This window comes from Physella acuta, unplaced genomic scaffold (genome assembly GCF_028476545.2).
Source record: "Physella acuta isolate Inbredline_101_S28 unplaced genomic scaffold, ASM2847654v3 ptg001693l, whole genome shotgun sequence".
In the NCBI taxonomy this organism is placed as follows: Eukaryota; Metazoa; Mollusca; class Gastropoda; family Physidae; genus Physella; species Physella acuta.
Genome location: NW_026733206.1, coordinates 38,935 through 55,000, shown reverse-complemented (window position 1 = coordinate 55,000; position 16,066 = coordinate 38,935). Strand labels below are relative to the sequence as shown.

The following is a 16,066-nucleotide window of genomic DNA, read 5'->3' as shown; positions in this document are numbered from 1 at the left end:
CGTGAAATAATTTTTTTTACGTGTTAAAGAAAAAAATCCTGATCATTTGTGTCACTTTAGCGAATGACGAAATCTGCATCATTATTAACAGGATGCTATTTGGCACGATGGCGCCTGTTAGTTTTAAGGAGCCAGGGGTCGTACGCTGCGCTTATGCGGAAGTGTAATTGGGGGGTGGGGGCCCTGAGAGCGCCCCTCTTCGTCTCTGACACAGAGGCGGTCACCGAAGTGTGTTCTATCATATTATTTCGGTGAGTGATTAATGTACACTCAAGGTTTTCATGCGGTAGTGTAGGTAAACCCGTGTCCTGATATTTATGATCCAAGCGCAGGCATTGTTTACATTTAAATAACTCATTTTTAGAAAAAAAGGTCACGCGTCTAAGAACATATAATTATAATTGTTAACGGGTTGGTGAAATCCTAATATATTTCGTCAAACTTTCTTCTATCCCCGCGGCAACGCGCGGGGGTCGGGTACGCTAGTATATATATATATATATACATATATATATATATATATATATATATATATATATATATATATAAACCAGCGTACCGTGTTGCGCGTTACTGTGATGTACTCCTACACACCAAAGTAATGAAACATTATAATATAAGGGTTTCATCAACGACTCTAGGACCCACGAGAACAATTACCCCCTGCCCCCATAGGTTATTAGATAAATTATTCCCTGTTGAATATAAGACAGTTATTTATAAAATTGGGAGATTGAGATTGATAAGTCTTAGTGCTAATATAATATGTATTGATATACCTTAAAAAACCTACTAATGTGTTATTTTCTACTTGAGGATATGAAGAATGTATGGGGCAGTAAAGGTTAGGAAAAAGTAAAAGAAAATGGCAGAAGATTTGCTTACTTGTGAGTCACAAATAACTTAGTAATTAGATGGAGTCTCATCACAAAAGAATGCATAATCTATTTGGGCATCGCCTGGCTTGTCTACAGAAAACCAGATAGGCCATTTATGTGTTATAAAACGTTCAAGATGTACGTGTCAAGAGAGGAGCTGATGTTGATTTAGACCATCACGTTCTTATTGCTAAAGTAAAATTCAAGCTGAAGAAGAACATGTTGGAAAACAACAGAAACACATACACGAATCAGAAAAGACAAACACAATCATATCAAATTGCTGCCGAGTGAAGCAGAAGAAGCCCTCTACCAAGGGAATGATAAGGACCTTTATAATACAATGAAAATGATACAGGATATAAGTAAGCCGTAGAGGCCAGTGAAGACAAAAAAATGGAATGGTAATACCTTTTACAGAAGGACAGATGGGAAGAACACTTTTAAGAGCTATTAAATATTAACTCCATAGTGTATGAAAGATATACCACCAGCTGAAAGTGATCTCCATATCGACTGTAACCTACCTTTAAAAGAAGAGATACATAAGGCCATAAAGTAACTTAAATATTGAAAGATTCCGTTATCTATTGCAGCTAATTGTTTTAACACCCCACATGTTGTTATTGATCCTGTGCATACTCAATCTATTATTATTGAAAGTGTGCTTTCAGTTCAGCTATTGCTATGGATTGTGTGCCTTTTTATTGTACACTCATTGTTACTGATTATGTTCCTTCAGCTACTGCTGTAGATAACTATTATTGAAAAACATTAAAAATTTGGTCCATACGTTGAAGGTATTTTTCCTTATATAAGGTATATATCCTGAGTGTCTGAATTTTTTTTTTTTTTTACTTTTAACGACTGAAAAATTCATAACTTTTGTTTAAGGTCTGATTTTAAAATTAAAACTGATCTAGATCTATAATCTGATTGCCAGCCTCTATCCATGCATGCAACTATTAAGTGTTTGCATTGGCTTAGCTATTGTTTGTTTGATTCGGGGAGTTTAGATTAATCCTAGATCTAGAGTAGATCTGGATTTGGATCTAGAATCTAGATCTAAATTGTTTGACTACTATACTGACTTCTGTTAGGCTGAGTATAATAATCTATAATATAAGTGGGTTGGTAATGTGTCAGTCATTCCTTCCGTCATAGGTATAGATTTTGGAACCATAAAAGTAAACACACCACATGTCGTGCTTTTTACTTGCATCACAGTGTCTTGTTATAAGTAATAGAGAAGGTTTTGTTTATATAACGACTTAAATGTATTTTATAGTTACCACCGTTTTAACCCTTTCGCATAACGTAAAGAAAATATTAAATACACGCAAATCGCTAAAACATATTAAACGGATGTCAAATATCATTTATGTTTAGATTCCTAGAAAAAGTGGATACATTTTAATAATAATAATGTCGAAAAAACTAATTAATTAAGCTGTATTATAATTTTGCCAAAGAGGTAATTTTAAAATAAATTCAACTCACGCTAATTTAAAAAATGTTAAAAATCTCTCTCTCTCTCTCTCTCTCTCTCTCTCTCTCTCTCTCTCTCTCTATGTGTGTATGTATGTGTGTAAACACAATAACTTGAGTACCGTTACATCAAGTTTGATGAAATTTCATATATAAGTATTATATCAAAATCGTAGATCCGTATCAACTTTTTAGCGATTTTCGATAAGCCTATAACATGAGTACTATTTCAGAATGATAAATGAAATATCACATGTTAGTAAAATATCTAATTCCCTGCCTTCTTTAATGTTGAGTAATTTCAGTTGACCGGAAGTAGTAATTTTTGCTATTTCCGATTTCCAAAAAAAAAAAAAACTTGTTAATTTATAAAGTACTAATAATATTCCGCAATAATATACACATTTTGTTAAGCGTTCACTTTGGTGTGCAATTCTTTTTTCTATAAGATTCTATTCTATTTTAAAGAGTTTAAGTAATTAATAAACCGGGAGTGATCTCCCCAAAACTTTCTCGAATATCTATATATATAATTGTCTTCTGGGAGCCGCTAAAAAACAAGCTGTAAACGCGATCCCTACCTCCCCACCCCTACATGATCTTAGTGAGCTGTGTTCACTCTAAATGTTTACAAGCAGAGCCAACGATTTCAAACGTAAAAGGGGGGGGGGGAGAGGGGGGGGAAGGAAGGAGGGGGGTTATGGTCCTTATAGTGTTTTAAAGAAATAAAGAAATATTTTCAGTGTCAGCGTTGGTACTGTCGAATTCACAAATTATGAATTACTGAAAAGTAGAAAATAAAACAACTAAATAGCGGCGTATGTTATGCCGCGGGCCGGCTCGTTCTTATATAAAATAACAGGGGATGGGAACTCAGGCTATAGACATGATTTTTAATCCATTTTAAATACTTAAAGTTTTAAAAATAGAATAAAATCTCGTAGACAAAAGAATTGCACACCAAGAGAACGCCGAATAAAAAAAGTGCATAATAGTGCGCAATATTATTAGTACTTTAAAAATGTACATTAGTTTTTTGAGAAATCGGAAGTAGCGTAAATTACTACTTCCGGTCAACGGAAATTACTCAAAATTTAACAGAAGGTAGACAATTAGATCTCTTACGTACATGTGAAATTTCATTTATCTGTCTGAAATAGTACTCAAGCTACAGGCTTTTGAAAAATTCAAAGTAGAAAAAGTTCCACTTCCGGTTATCGGAAATCGTTAAAAAATTTAAACGGATCTACGATTTTGATAACATACTCATATTTGAAGTTTCATCAACCTAGCTGTAACGGTACTCAAGTTATCGTGTTTACAGACACACAGACATACGGACAAGATTGCAAAATTGTTTTTTCCGTATCAGTGAGGTGTAAAACGTCGAGATTTGAAAAAAATCTCGATTTTTTTTTGCACGATTACAAGACTTTCTCTATACTTCGTCTATAAAAACTTACAGGAAAAAAAATAAAGTAGTAATATTCATTAAGACAGTCTCAAGACAAACATCGTTTGATCAGCCCTCTAGTAAATTAACGTTAAAACGGTCCTTAGGTTTCTCGGGTTTTTTAATAGGGCACAAATGGTAGAAAGAGATACACACCTCTCACCATCCCCATCCCCCCCAACCGGAATGGCGCATAAATCAAGGGAAGCGTACGCTCATCACTAGGTGTCAATTTTGTGTCATGGAAAATTTTGGATGGATAGATTAGTATGAGTTTTACATTCAGTTTATGCCGTGATAAAAATTCAGCCCAACGCCTTGGGAAATCGAGAAGCTGTTGGATACTCCGGCCCAACATACATATCAATCAGATCCGGTAAACATTCCTCATCCACAGCACTTTGTCATGGACTTGATTTTGAAAAAATTACTTACTTTACATGAATTTGATGATATCACAAAGAGTGGTGTGGATCAAATTGTTAAACCAATATTAGTGTTGACGGTGGATGGTGGGCCAAACGAAAACGCTAGGTATCAAAATGTCATTAAAGTTGCGGTACACCACTTTCTCAATCAGAACTTTATGGGTTTGTTCATTGCTATCAATGCACCAGCAAGAAGTGCATTTAATAGGCTGAAAGGAAAAAGGCGCCACTTAGCAATGAGCTCGCAGGTTTAATTTTATCCCATGACCACTACGGCAGTCATTTGAACGAAAGAGGAGTCACAATAGACACAGATTTAGAGAAGAAGAATTTTCAGTTTGCCGGAAACACTTTGTCAGAAATATGGTCACACTTGACAGCATGCATAGATCCAAAAGAGTCTGAACTCCTTGAAACTTCTATGCTCTGAAAGGATACGAGTTAGCATGATATTCATTTGTGAACTAGCCAGTATTTGACTCCGTTAAATGCATGGATAGTAAATGTTGCTCAAAGCCTAGAAACTCGTATATTAGCTTAATAACTGATAGATTTCTTCCTCCACCATAGTAATTTTTTTCAAAGTTAATATATATATATATATATATATATATATATATATATATATATATATATATATATATATATATATATATATATATATATATATATATATATATATATATATATATATATATATATATATATAGGCCTATATATATATATAGGCCTATATATATATATAGGCCTTTATATATATATATATATAGGCCTATACATATATATATGGGGGGAGGGCCTAAAAAAGAATTTGTCGGGTGACCATTTTTATATAGTTCCGCCACTGATTCATCCCACCTTTTTTAACCAACAATGTTTGGCAGGTCCACTCCACTAATGCCAAACGCAACACCACAAAAAGTTGCTGTTCTACTTACGGTCAAAGTCGTCACATTCATACCTGTTTGACAGTTATTCCTATTTCAAAATACCAAATGTGTCTACATCATATTCCTCAGACACAATCACAACATACCTATTTTTCAATTTCTAAACATTCTACAACATCAGCTAACAATCATAGCTAAGTTCCTTAAACACAAAGCAAAGTTCACGTTAACTAAACTAATTAATTAACTAAATCTTGTCTTGCACTTGGCCCCAATGATTGCCTTTTCACAACAGTTCTAGATTTCAGATCTTGAAGGAAAATCATAGAAACACACGGTCCGAGTGTTAACAATCACAAGCACTGTTCTTGAATAACGTAAAGAATCATAGAATCATCAACAGTACCTTTTATACACAGTCCTCAGTGTGTTTTCGGCGAATCTATCTAAAAATAGAAATTATTCCCTGAAACAGTCACAAAGCTCAGTGTATTCGAATACTGTTTATTGGCCCTCCCATTTCTGGCCTACACACGTTACACATCTCTTCACGGGTCTTGAAATATACAGCGTGACGTCACTTTTTGTGCAGCCGTAGTTAGGCCTATACGAAGGCTCTAGTCTCTCCACTCCTTTACTAGAGGTGCACTGAACCTGTGTCAGACGCAGTTGCGGATTTAAGGGGGGTGCTGAAAGGGCTGCAGCCAGGGGCCCCAGATTTTTAGGGGCCCCAAATTTACCGCTTAATTGTTGGTTTTTCACTATAAAAACTGAAGTGTTAATGTTTAGATAAAGCGGACGCTCCCTAAAAATAACATAGTCTAGACCAGAGAACGCTTATGACAATAAAATGAGTCGTTTTTAGCGTTAAAAACACATACAGCAGTCGAATTGTGATACATGATTGACCCATTTTTTAAAAATACATAGGCCTAGCAATTAAAAGTTGTTTCGTCAGATCGCTTCACTCGGCGGTAACAAAAATATATAAAATAATACTGTAACCTATATGCCTCCAGGGTTTACACTATGAGTTATTTCTAACTCTCAAGCATTCAGACAATCAGGTTGTTGCTTTATTTGCCGAATTATTAAGAATTAAAACAGAAACTAGAAGGCAGGTGGGAACTACATAGACTATGGCAATGTTTATTTCAAGAGTACAGACAATTTTCTTTTAAGGCCATAGCTCATTAGCAAAGGCAGATTAGGGAGTTAAACAGGAGACACCCAAATTCGGGGGCTCCAAAAAATTTTCTTATCAACAACAGTAAAAATAATTTTCCTTTTGATTTTCTTATAAGCTATTTTCTTCTAAATTTACAAACACAAACGAAGGAGTTTTTTTTCTCTCATGAAATATACGTCTGTCACTTAGTTGGACATCAACCCCCATGCTCTAAAGTTTACACTTTAGCTGTCATCGCTTCATGTCAAACAATTTATATTTAACGTAAGCTCTTCCTAAAATAGTAATGAGTTTCTGATTGATCTTGCTTAGCTAACAGACAGCATCGAGTCAAGGAAAGCAACAGACGTAACAGAACAGAACGCATAAGCACTATCGAGCAAATACCCAGTCAAACCACTTCATACGCCAGCGTGGTTTCATCCAATAAGCCGGACAGGTCAAGTATCAAACGACCACCAGTGGAATTATCAGCCCCCCAAGCCCCAAATCAACCAAGGCGGACCAGGCAAGGGAGACAACTTAGAAAGACTCACAATCATCACCCTCAACATCCAGGCATTAGACATAAAGATAAGCACTTAAGGCAACTAATACACACTTATACACCAGACTTCATAGCAATACAAGAAACTAACTTCAAAGACAAACACACAGCGGACAGATTCACACTTAGCCTAGGACTCACTCTAGCATATCCTAGTCTAAGGAAGATCAAAACAGGTAGTGGTACATCCATATCCAATACCTCCAATCATTACAAATTAAAAGACACGTACAATGACACTAATGGAAAACTAATAATAACGACTATACAGGGACAAACAGGGACACTAGCAATAGTTAACGTACACGAACAGACGGAAAAACGAAACACAAACTACTATAATGATCTAAACAAACTGCCGACAACAAAATACAAACATACTACTGGGGGATTTTAATTGTATAGAAAGAACGATAGACATATTTGGACCCACGGAAAAAATAGACGTATAGAACGAGACAGAGCTCAGGTAAAACTGATTCAAAACATTACAACACACTTCAACCTAGTTGACAAGTTCAGAACATTATACCCCCACTCACTACAATTCACCCGCGGTAACAAATCACAAGGTAACTTAGCTAGGCTAGACAGGATATATGCACCACAGGACATGAAAATAAACAGAGCGGAACACCTTACACACACCCTACAATTTAGCGACCACAGCGCAGTAATAACAACACTAAACAATTTTGAACTAAAACTTAAAAGAAACACACCGTGGAAACTAAATAACTCACTACTCTCAGACGAAAGATACAGATCGAGAATTAAAGACACTATTCAATTTTACATACAATCAACGCCTAGGATAGATAAAATACAACACTGGGAAGACTTCAAAACAGATATCAAACAACTATACAAATAGCCAAAAGCATTAACATAATTAGACAAGACAGGGGAAAAAGAATAGAAGACCAACTAAAAACACTTAAGAAAACAAATAGCAGTAGGGAAGACATTGACGCATTAGAAAACCAACTGACAGAAATACAAGAATATAAATACAGAGGAGCGCAAATAAGAAGCAAAATAGACAGGATGTGATCAGAAAACCCTACACACCACACACTCATACTAGAACAAAGCATACAAAGATCAAAATAAATCAAACAAATAATGGACGGAGAAAATCAAGAGACGACAGACCCTGAAAAGATACAATCCTTATTTACGGACTACGACAAACGCGAACCGACACACAACGATAAACAAGACGAATACATATGCAACATCAAACCACTAGACGACAACGACAAAAACATAATAGATACACACTGTAACTTAGACGACATTAAGAAAGCCATTAAAAAACTTAACGACAATAAATCCCCCGGACCCGACGGCATGACAAGTGAATTCTACAAAACTTTCATCACAGACTTAATCCCCATCCTATTAGATACATTTACAGAAATATACATGCTAGAACAGTGCCATGAAAACTTCAATACATGATACACAACACTCATTCACAAACCAAAAACAGACCCTAAACTTACCAAAAACTACAGACGCATCTCACTCCTAAATACAGATTACAAAATAATAACCAAAGCACTCTTAGCCAAATTAGAACCATACCTACCAAAACTAATACATACAGACCAACAATGCAGTGTCACAGGCAGAAACATACTGAACCACAATCACCTAATTAGGGATACAATATACACACGAGAAAAACACGCAAGCCTGCATTTTAACATTAGACCAAGAAAAAGCATTTGACAGAGTTTCACATAAATACCTACACAAAGTACTCAAGACAAACAATTTAGGAAACTATTTCACCACTTGGATCAAAATAATGTACACAACCGCCCAAAGTCACCTTCTTATAAACAGTGACATCACCAGACCGTTTAGTATAGGCAAATCAGTTAGACAAGGATGCCCCCTATCACCCATATTATACATTTTAACCTTAGAACCATAATTAGAAAATATCAGACAAAACGCAGACATTAAAGGAATAGACATACCGAACTCGACGAACAAAAAGATATTAGCATACGCAGAAGACACCGCCTTTACATTGCAGACAGAAAACTCAATAAAACTAGTAGTAGGAAAATTCATTGACTACGGACAGGCTAGTGGGACTAAAATCAATTTAGACAAGACAGAAATTATGGGACTAGGACGATGGAAAATCAGACAAACATACCCACTGAACATGACGACCAAAAACGATTTACACATATACGGCATAACACACCAGAACAACCCCTCACTAGAAAATAACAAAATATGGAAACAGACTATAAACAAAATCAAGAAAACTATAGACTTCTACAAGTATAGCACAACCACAATTTTTTCAAGAGCCGCAATCACAAACAGATACATCATACCCAAAATAACATACATCGCCACAGCACAAACAATCCCAAAATCAACAATCAAAGAAATAAACAAGCACATTAGGAAATATATATTTCAACACACTATAAATAACATTAGCCACAACACACTAGTTCAAAGCAAAATACATGGGGAAATAAATCTACACGACATACAAACTAAAATAAACACATTTAGGCTAACACATGTAAATAGAATAATTAGTGAACCACAACACGACCCATTAGCACATTACTACATAGGGATAAAAATAAATAAACATATTAAAATTAACAATAACTCCCAACATTTCATAGGACAAAAATTAAACAATTTCTACACAGAAAAGAATGCATACAAACTTCAAAAACAAACGAAAACCTTTTTAAAAAAAATATCCCAACATATTTATAGAAAATTAGTACAGAAGCTTGCCATCCCACTTTGCAATAAAATATCTTGGTGTAGGACATTCGCTCTAACAGACACAACGGACACCTTTGGAAACCTTCACCTCAAAACAATAACACCTAAAGAAAGGGAACTAGCATACAGACTGATTCACAACACACCACTGAGACATGGACACCAACACAAGACCAACACACCACTAGTGTTACGGATCAGTTGTAGGTTAGACTAGAATAGTATAGAATGATCTAGAATTAGGGGAGAGTGAGTGTGTGAGTTGAGTTTACCCTAGAATATTGTTAACCCCGGTGTGTTTGTGTATTGTTATCCCAAGGTCGAATGCGGTATAAAAGCTGGAGTGAATGGTTGTCAGGGGTTAGTTAGTTGGTAGCGGTTAAGTCGAGGGCTATGCTGTAATGTGATTGGTGAGACCTAATAAACGTATTGAACGTTAACCCGAGTCGGTCTTGAATTCGAATCTAACCTGGACGTAACAACTAGCGACACACAAAAAAAAAAACCCCTATGTCATCTATGTAAACAAGACACTCCAGAAACAGATACACACATCTACATAGACTGCCCAACCATCCAGACCATGAAGAAAACTTAAGAAATAATAATAAGGAATAAGAACGAGACTTTCAACGTTGACATAGGGATAACTTTAAACAAATTACCTAGACAGCAAGACAGGACTATATTGAAACATAAAATAAGGACAGTAGCAATGTACAGACAAATAATTTGGAACTGCAGAAATAGGGCAAAATACAATGAGACAGATTTTAACAGACAGACTTTGGCCTTGACATTTAGCATACGACTTGACAGGGACAACACACGAACACACACGCTATAAATAGAACACCACAGCTGTTAGGTCACGCAACACTGCTCCCGGTGCCTGGCCCGCAGTTGTGTGCAGACCTATATAGATGCCCGCGGCAAACTCAAGCGGAAGATGCCCCTATATATATATATCTATATATCTATCTTTCTATCTATCTATCTATATATATATATAAAAAGCAATGTATGTTTGTGTGTTTGTGTGTTTGTGTGTCCTTTATGCATTACTACACCTCTCATCACATCGCCGTGAAACTTTGGGAAGTTGTTGAGAATATTCCTGGGGAGGTTTCTGCGAAAAAAAAATTTCAAATTCGCAGGGGTGGCGCCCCCACAGGGCGCGATTTGTTTTTTTCTATATACGGTATATAAAAATAAAAGTCGATTTTGGTTTGGCATCGTTCATCCTATAGCCATGAGACTTTGGGGAGTTCATTATACCACTCTAGGGAAGGGTTCTGTAAAAAATAATTTTTAATTTCGCAAGGGCGGCGCCACGGGAGGGTCCGATTTTTCTCTATATACTGTATATAAAAATAATAAAAGTGAATTGCAGTGACACCATTCGTCCTATAGGCATGAAACTTTGGGGGTGTTGATTAGGACACTCTGGGGGAGGGTTCTGTAAAAAATCATTTTTAATTTCGCAAGGGCGGCGCCACGGGAGGGTGCGATTTTTCTCTATATACGTTATATTTTAAAAAATAGTCGATTTTGGTGTGACACCGTTATCCGAAAGCCATGAGACTTTGGGGGAGTTGATTAGAACAATTCAGGGAAGGGTTCTGTAAAAAAAAAATCGGCGGCGCCACGGGAGTCTGCAATTTTTCTCTATATACGGTTTATAAAAATAAAAGTCTATTTCGGTTTCACATCGTTCATCCGTGTACCATGAAACTTTGGGGAGATGATTAGATCACTCAATGGTAGGGTTCTGCAAAAAATATTGTTTAATATCCGAGTGCTATGAAACTTTAGGAAGTAGATGAGAATACACCCGAGAATATTTCTGCGAAAAAGAAAACTGAAGTTTCTTATGGGCGGCGCCATATAGGGTACAACTTTCGTCAATACGCGGTTTGGCGCCCAAAGTTTTAGAGCGACTATGTTGGCACTTGGCACCCGTTAATCGAGCGTCCTGCACAGCGAGTAAGGGGTACTACTATACTCAGCGGTAAAACTGCAACAGTCTTCTAAAAATAACTTTGTAACGCGAGGAAATCCTTCTGTACAGTTTCGTCACCTTGCCAAAGATGAAAAAATAACTTTTTGAATATGAGGAGCCTACTGTAGAGTTTCGTCACTTTGCGAATGATGCAATAAGCATCTACTATTAGACAATCCTGTCAGAAATTGAGATCGAGCATCTAATAATAGACCATTAGTAACGCTAGCATATTGCATCAGTCACACTGATGTTTAAAACATGTCAAATACTTTTTTACGTGTTAAAGAAAAAAAGCCTGTTCATTTGTGGCACTTTAGCGAATGATGAAATCTCCATCATTATTAACAGGATGCTATTTGGCACGATGGCGCCTATTACTTTTAAGGAGCCAGGGGTCGTACGCCGCGCCTATGCGGTAGTGTAATCGGGGGGGGGGGGGGGTGAGAACGCCCCTGTACGTCTCTGACACATGGGCGGTCACCGAAGTGTGTTCTAACATATTATTTCGGTGAGTGATTAATGTACACTCAATGTTTACATGCGGTAGTGTAGGTAAACCTGTGTCCCAATATTTATGAATTAAGCGCAGGCTTTGTTTACATTTTAATAACTCACTTTTAGAAAAGACGGTCACGCGTCTAAAAACATATGATTGGTAACGCGTTGGTAAAATCTTTCTAATACATTTCGTCATAATACTTTCTTCTATCCCCGCGGCAACGCGCGGGGGACGGGTACGCTAGTATATATATATAAAGCAATGTATGTTTGTGTGTCTGGCTGTTTGTCCTTTATGCATTACTACACCTCTCATCATATCGCCGTGAAACTTTGGGAAGTTGTTGTGAATATTTCTGGGGAGGTTTCTGCGAAAAAAAAAATTCAAATTCGCAGTGGTGGCGCCACGGCAAGGCGCGATTTGTTTTTCTCTATGTACGGTATATAAAAATAATAAAAGTGAAATGCAGTGACACCGTTCATCCGATAGGCATGAAACTTTGGGGAGTTCATTATAAAACTCTAGGAAAGGGTTCTGTAAAAAATCATTTTTAATTTCGCAAGGGCGGCGCCACGGGAGGCTGCGATTTTACTCTATATACGGTTTATAAAATTTCGGTTATAAAATCCGTGTACCATGAAACTTTGGGGAGATGATTAGATCACTCTATAGTAGGGTTCTGCAAAAAAAATATTGTGTAATATTGCAAGGGTGGCGCCCTCCGGGGGGGGGCGATTTATTTTTCTCTATACACGGTATATAAAAAATAAAACTCGGATGCGGTTCATCCGAGTGCCATGAAACTTTAGGGAGTAGATGAGAATACTCCCGAGAATATTTCTGCAAAAAAGAAAACTAAAGTTTCTTATGGGCGGCGCCATATATGGTACAACTTTCGTCAATACACGGTTTGGCGCACAGCGTTCTAGAGCGACTGTGTTGGCACTTGGCATCCATTAATCGATCGTCCTGAATAGCGAGTAAGGGTTACTACAATATTCAGCGGTAAAACTACAACAGGTTTCTAAAAATAACTTTGTAACGCGAGGAAATCCTTTTGTACAGTTTCGTCACCTTGCGAAAGATGAAAAAAAAACTTTTTGAATATGAGGAGCCTACTGTAGAGTTTCGTCACTTTGCGAATGATGCAATAAGCATCTATTATTAGACAATCCAGTCAGAAATTGAGATCGAGCATCTAATAATAGACCATTAGTAACGCTAGCATATTGCATCATTCACACTGATATTTAAAACACGTCAAATAGTTTGTTTACGTGTTAAAGAAAAAAAATCCTGATCATTTGTGTCACTTTAGCGAATGACGAAATCTGCATCATTATTAACAGGATGCTATTTGGCCGATGGCGCCTGTTAGTTTTAAGGAGCCAGGGGTAGTATGCCGCGCCTATGCGGTAGTGTAATCGGGGGGGGGGGGGGACCCTGAGAGCGCCCTTCTACGCTCTGACAGAGAGGCGGTCACCGAAGAGTGTTTTACCATATTATTTCGGTGAGTGATTAATGTACACTCAATGTTTTCATGCGGTAGTGTAGGTAAACCCGTGTCCTGATATTTAAGATCCAAGCGCAGGCACTGTTTACATTTAAATAACTCACTTTTAGAAAAGAAGGTCACGCGTCTAAGAACATATAATTATAATTGATAACGCGTTGGTGAAATCCTAATATATTTCGTCAAACTTTCTTCTATCCCCGCGGCAACGCGCGGGGGTCGGGTACGCTAGTATATATATAAAAAGCAATGTATGTTTTGTTTGTTTGTTTGTTTGTTTGTCCTTTATGCATTACTACACCTCTCATCATATTGCCGTGAAACTTTGGGAAGTTGTCGTGAATATTCCTGGGGAGGTTTCTGCGAAAAAAAAAATTCAAATTCGCAGGGTTGGCGCCCCGGCAGGGCGCGATTTGTTTTTTCTCTATATACGGTATATAAAAATAAAAGTCGATTTTGGTTTGACACCATTCATCCGATCACCATCAAACTTTGGTGAGTTTATAAGAACACTATTGGAAAGGGTTCTGTAAAAATCATTTTTATTTCGAAAGGGCGGCGCCACGAGAGGGTTCAATTTTTCTCTATATACGTATATAAAATAATAAAAGTGAATTGCCTTGACACTGTTCACACGATGGCCGTAAAACATTGGTAAGATGTTGATAATATCCCGTTCCAGGTTTCTGCGCTAAAAATATTTTCAAATTCGCAGGGGTGTTCCCCGACATGGCGCGATTTGTTTTCTCTCTATTTATGGTATATAAAAATAAAAGTCGATTGCGGTCTCACAACGTTCATTCGTTAGCCATCAAACTTCAGGGACTTGATTAGAACACTCCAGGGAAGGGTTCTATTAAAAAAATCATTTTTATTTTCGCAAGGGCGGCGCCACAGGAGGGTGCAATTCGATTTTCTCAATGTACGGTATATAAAAATAAACGTCGATTGCGGTTTCACGGCGTTATTCCGATCGCCATCAAACTTTGGGGAGTTGATTAGAACTCTCTTGGGAAAGTTTCTGTAAAAAAAAATCTTTTTTTGTTTAATTTCGCAAGGGCGGCGCCACGGAATTGTGGGATTATATATATATATATATATATATATATATATATATATATATATATATATATATATATATATATATATATATATATGAAGAGTTGATTTTTTAAAATGCAATATATCCAAAATTTGGGTTTCGAGAAAATCGCACTTTTTTCCTACATGAAGTCATTGTACAATATGCTAAAACTGTTTGTCAATTTAGGTTCATAACCCTCATATAAATAGGACTAGAATGGTTTTTGAAATGTACCTGCATAAAAAGATGCTTTTTTTTTGGTCCCAAAATTTGCGTTTCGTTGCAAAATGAGGTATATCCAGCTTTTGTTAAGCTACAAAACGCAGTATATCCTTTTTTTTCTAATAATACATCTGATGTCCAATATTTTAGTTTATTATTTTATTAAGACCCACTTATATTCCCAGTGTTATCATCTCACTACAATTGTACCATGTTTTTCTGTTACTTTAAAGTGTTTTTAGTGAGTAATTTCAGTTATTTGAATAATTTTTAAAATTATGCAAGTCTCTAACGAGAGACTTTAATTTGAAGAGTACAGCTTGTCTTTAGGTTCATAACCCTCATATAAATAGGACTAGAATGGTTTTTGAAATGTACCTGCATAAAAAGATGCTTTTTTTGTCCCAAAATTTGCGTTTCGTTGCAAAATTAGGTATATCCAGCTTTTGTTAAGCTACAAAATAGAAATAAAATGAAAATTTTGCACCGTGAACATTAAAATTAAGTTTTCCTAATAGTAACTGAGTAGCTTTACAATATGGGCACGTTATCTCGTTTTTTTCAAAAATGGCGCTTATCGCGTTTTGAAAATCAACTCTTCATATATATATATATATATATATATATATATATATATATATATATATATATATATATATATATATATATATATATATATATATATATATATATATATATATATATATATATATATATATATAATAGGCCTATATATAAAGCTCAATTAAAAATTAAATTTAATACAAATAGAAAAGCATTTTAAAAAAATTGTACTTATTAAGATGAAAACATTTAATACTGCTAAATTCCAAGGAACGAATAACTAAATTTTTAAATGGGTGAAACTTCTGGACGTGAGACAGTTGGGGTACAGTTGGGGCACATGTTGGGTGTGGAGGGGGGGGGGGGTATGCCTTGCCCTACAATAGAGTCTCATCCGGTTTTGTATTACCGTGCGGGACAGCGGTAACGCCTTTATTTACAGGCTACTTCTCTCTTGGCCTATTCTGAATTCCTATAGTGCAATCAATACATGCGAGAGTGTGCCTCAGCTAGAGATGTTTCACATTT

General features: G+C 36.3%; 1 protein-coding gene across 1 annotated transcript in view; it reads right to left on the bottom strand.

Moving 5' to 3' along the window:
* Positions 1–5,543, bottom strand: part of LOC131929916 (uncharacterized) — a 54,845-nt gene extending 49,302 nt beyond the window's left edge. Inside the window, exon 1 of the mRNA XM_059286297.1 lies at positions 5,284–5,543. The gene's annotated coding sequence lies outside the window, so the exon portion shown is untranslated. The remainder of the gene's footprint in view (positions 1–5,283) is intronic.
* Between the last annotated feature and the right edge of the window lie 10,523 nt (positions 5,544–16,066).